Consider the following 4,462-nt stretch of genomic DNA (forward strand, 5'->3'; position numbering starts at 1 on the left):
TATATTTTAGAGCTTGACCTTTCAGGGATTGGGATTTACTAAAACACTAAGTCTCTGTCGCAAATAGAAAACTGTCTTCACATAAGGTTGTAACTCTTGAGCATCCGTGAGTAGGGTATATGCTTTTATGATTTATTTATTAATTTTTTTTGAAAACTCGAAGGTTGTGTTAAACCACTTTCGTTTGCGTTCAGTGGTCTGTACTTGAGAAGCGCTGGCCAAAGTCAGAAGTACTGTCTGTGAGCACAGGAGAGATGGAAGGGAATTGGTCCACAAAGGAATCCGATTTGTGACCTTGGCCCTATTACCACTCACCCAAGTAGGATGTGGGCCTGGAGGCCTGGCAAAGCTGGAGCTTGGTGACTGCAAACTTGAGAAAAGCAGGCTATCTTGCAGATGACCAGTTACTTGTCCCCATGGCTTCTGGAGCAGTCTGATCCCAGACCACCTTCCTCCCCAAAATAGCTGGCTGTTTGAAATGATCTTCCCTACTTCAGCAGGTGGGAATAAGTCGAGCTGAATGCCTTGAAAGCTGTGTGTCATGATGGTTAAGCCCAGGGGATTGAGAAGTAGGCATATCTGAGTCTCTATCCCAGCACTGCCACTTGGTTGCTCTCTGGTCTTGGGGAGGTTGCTTAACTTCTCTAAACCTTATTTCTTCATATTTAAAGGGGGGATGGTGACAGCACCGACTTCATGTGTTTTCCGGGGGGTTAAATGAGAAAAGGCATGTGAGGTGCTTAGCACTGTGCTTGGCATGTAGTGAGGTACGCATTCCACGGCAGCTCTTCTTCATATAGTAATAACATGAAGAATAGTAATAACAGGACATTATATATAAAATGATTATAGCAATACAGGGCCCGAGTCAGCTGTGCTCTCAGGTCACATCCTCAGTCACTCCTGCCTGCCTTCTCCCAAGGTGACCCAGTATGGCAGTGCCAGTTCTGTCCAGGGCTGCTGAGTGAGGTAAGAATCTCCGCCAGGATCAGGCTGCCTGGGCATGACCCCTGAGCTGGCAGCTGTGGAAGCAGGAGAACAGGGTGCAGGCAAAGATGAGGCTTTAGTGGGCGGGCTAGGGCTCTCGAGAGGAAGTAGGTTTGTGGTGGGCTGAGGGTGGGGTAAGGAAGAAGGGATGGGCAGAATTTGAGAGGTTTTTAACAGGAAGGAAGGCAGTTGAGAAAAAATAATCTACCTTGTGTCTTATTGGCTTCTTGATGTCATTTTCTGGAAATGAAGAATCAGAAAGAGAAACCAATGCAAGGCTTCTGGGGTGTCACAAAATATCAGGCCTTTCTCTCTTTGATTTCTTTCTTTCTTTTTTTTTTTTTTTTTTTTGGAGCTGGAGGGGATCTCTCCACTGTCCCATCTGCAGCTCCAGAAAAGAAAAAGGGGCTATGTTTTACACATGGTCAGACTATCAGACCAAGATCTAATGTGTCTTTTTCACCCTAAATGTCTTGTTGCACAACTTGGTGTTATTTCCACAGACAGCTGAAGTAATTCTGCTCTTGAAATCCTGCCCTGGGTGACTTTTTTTTTCTTGTTTGCTCACCCAGTAATTAAATAGTCATGACAGAACAGTACCCCAGTTCTTGGCGCATGGACCTAGAAGGTCATCAGCAGCTAACACGACATCTCTAGAAAGAACACGCTGTATCCTGAATACTTGGGACTGCAGTAAGAGAACCGGTCCCTGCCCTCAGGGAGCGCCCAATGTCCCTCTTCAGCCATCAGCTTTCCGACTGTAGCTCAGTGCAGATTGAATGACCCACCAAGCCCAGCCCCATGAAACCCTGGGAAGGTTCTCTTACCACAAACAGGAAGCAAAAGTCATAGCAGACCAGGATTTCAAAAGTAAGGTTTCTTCAGCACCTTGGAAACACCCACTGCCTCCCCACCCTCCCCATGGTTTCACCTCTTATCTCTGCTCAACTGCTTACTTTTACGGATTGTTTTGGATTTTAGTCTCCAAACTTTAATCAGGCTTTATTTGGGGGAGTGGAGGCAGAAGTAAAGGATTTAACCAATTTATTTGACTCTGGGTCTCCTCACCTTCCCATGAAATAGCCTATTGTTTGGAATAGGCTGAACTACCAGTTTGGTTGTTCTGCACTCACCTCAAATTTTGCACAGTTGAAATCAAGCCTTCATCCTCATCAACATCAGCTCAGTTTCCTCATTTCTATTAAACAGCACCACCATTTACCCAGTTGTATCAGTTAGTCCTTCACTCACACCTGCTGGCTTCATAGCCACCAACAGATGTGGCTGATTCTGGGTTCATCGGAAATGTCACGCTACTGGCCCCTCATCACTGTCACTCCTATACAACTCAAGCCTTTATCACGTCCTCATGCTTAGACCTCGGTAACAGCCCCCCCACCAGACCTCCCCAAATCATTCCATGCTGCCCAGCATGTCACAATTAATCCGCCCAGAGCAGATTTCATCACTCCCTTTTCTGCCCAGAAGCCTCATCATTGCCTATAGTGCAAAGTCCAGCCAGTCACCCAGCCTGGCGTTCGCCACATTTTTCTGCACTTTGGCTGCTGCCAACTTCTGTAGGCCATGTCCCCCCTCCCCAAAGACAACCACGGGTCGCTCCTGCCGGGCTGCTTCTAATACTGCACTGAGCTCCGTAAATGGGAGACGTCAACCCCCCGGGAAGGGAGAGGGGGAGGGGAGGAGGACGTTCTGTCTCCACAAATCGTTCCAGTCCTTTCCACTACCTCTGAAGTGCCCCACCATCTGTGTCTAGACCACTCATTTAAAAATGAACAGCAAGACCGAAAACCTTTATGATGAAAATTTCCAAACTTACATATAAAACCCTCATGACCCCACTTGCCAGCTTTAGCAGTCATAAGTTTTACAATTTATTTCATCTGTCCTCTACCTTGGGGGGGGGGGGGCTAGGGAGGGGTGAGGGGTGGTGAGCCATTTTAAAGCACATTCTAGGCATTATGTCCATTTATTCTCAAATACCTCAGCATGCATCACAAAAAAGGACATTTTCTTATATAGCCACAATGCCATGATCACACCTAATAAAATTGCTAATCATTCCTTTCTATCATCTATTTCTCAGCCTATATTAAAGTTGCCCAGCTCTTTGAGGAAGACGCCTGCAGCAGTCAGGAACCCACGGCGCAGCCATGCCTTTTAAAGATACCGGAAAGACACGCGTGGAACCAGAGGTGGCAGATTCACTGAATTAGAATTATGCTACAGCCGCAACGTAAAATCCTTGGAGAAGGTGTGTGCTGACTGGATCAGAGGTGCAAAGAAAAAAACAAATCTCAAAGTGAAAGGGCCAGTTTGGATGCCTACCAAGACTCTGAGAATCACTACAAGAAAAACTCCCTGAAGGGAAGGTTCTAAGACTTGGGACCGTTTCTTTTTTTGTTTGTTTATTTGTTTTGTTTTTCAGAGGAGGATCACAAGCGACTGAGTGACTTGCACAGTCCTTCTGAGATTGTTAAACAGATTATTTCCGTCAGTATTGAGCCAGGAGTCGAGGTTGGCGTCATCAGTGCAGATGCTTAAGGCAACTTTTAAAAAAATAATAATCAGTTGTTTAAAAAACAAATGTTTCCCAAATTGTCTTTAAAAAATCGTGTTTAGAGTTGGGCATGTTATACTCAGGATCCAAACAAGGTCACCCTTACTCATCATGCTTGGTTATGTCTGTGAGTTCTCTCTTGACTTCTTTTAAACTAGAATAGTCCTTCCTCCGCTCCCCCCACCCACCCCATGCCATTGACTAAATAAATAAACCAGGTTAACTGTCCTGTAGAATGCCCCACATTCTGGATTTGGTTTGATTATGTCCTTGTGGTATCATTTATAGACCACTCATTTCAACGCTTATACCTTGCCTTTCCCTGTCTTTGACCTAGGTAGCTTTTGTGTATGTATGTGCAAGCTCCCAAAGAGAAAATGTGTGTGTGTGTGTGTGTGTGTGTGTGTGTGTGAGTCTTCAGCATTATGAAGAGTTTCACATACCAGATCCACAATATATACTTGCTGACGAGCATTTTTAAGCTCTACTGTCTGCAGAATTGTGTCCCAGGGAAAGAGCCCAGACCTCTCTCCTGAGCTCCAGGCTCCTTCCTCAGGTGAAGCCCCTGGACAGTGAGGGTTGAGAACCTGCTTTAGTACCAGGTATACCTACTTGCCCTGCTCCCTGTCCCCCTCTACTCCAAGCCTTCCTCCTGAATGCTGCCTTGCTGTCCTTGTAAAACACCACCGTGATCAAACACCCCCAGTAGCTAGCTCCCCTGTGTCTATACAGCGAAGGCCAAACTCCTCAGAGGAGCAGCTGAACCCTTCAGTTTGCGTTCTCAATCGTTACCTCTACCTGCAGCCACACCGCACACTTGAGATTTCCAGTACCTTTGCCATGCTATTTGCTCAGCCTGAAGTCCCCTTCCCCCTTTTTTCCTCCCCCACCTTAACT

At 46.1% G+C, this 4,462-nt stretch overlaps 1 pseudogene; it reads left to right on the plus strand.

Annotated features, from left to right (window-relative positions):
* The first annotated feature begins 3,158 nt into the window (after positions 1–3,158).
* LOC148756626 (small ribosomal subunit protein uS10 pseudogene) lies at positions 3,159–3,783 on the plus strand (annotated as a pseudogene).
* Positions 3,784–4,462: the final 679 nt, after the last annotated feature.

The sequence above is a fragment of the Rhinolophus sinicus genome, chromosome 11, assembly GCF_057876585.1.
Source record: "Rhinolophus sinicus isolate RSI-liver-muscle chromosome 11, RSI-T2T, whole genome shotgun sequence".
In the NCBI taxonomy this organism is placed as follows: Eukaryota; Metazoa; Chordata; class Mammalia; order Chiroptera; family Rhinolophidae; genus Rhinolophus; species Rhinolophus sinicus.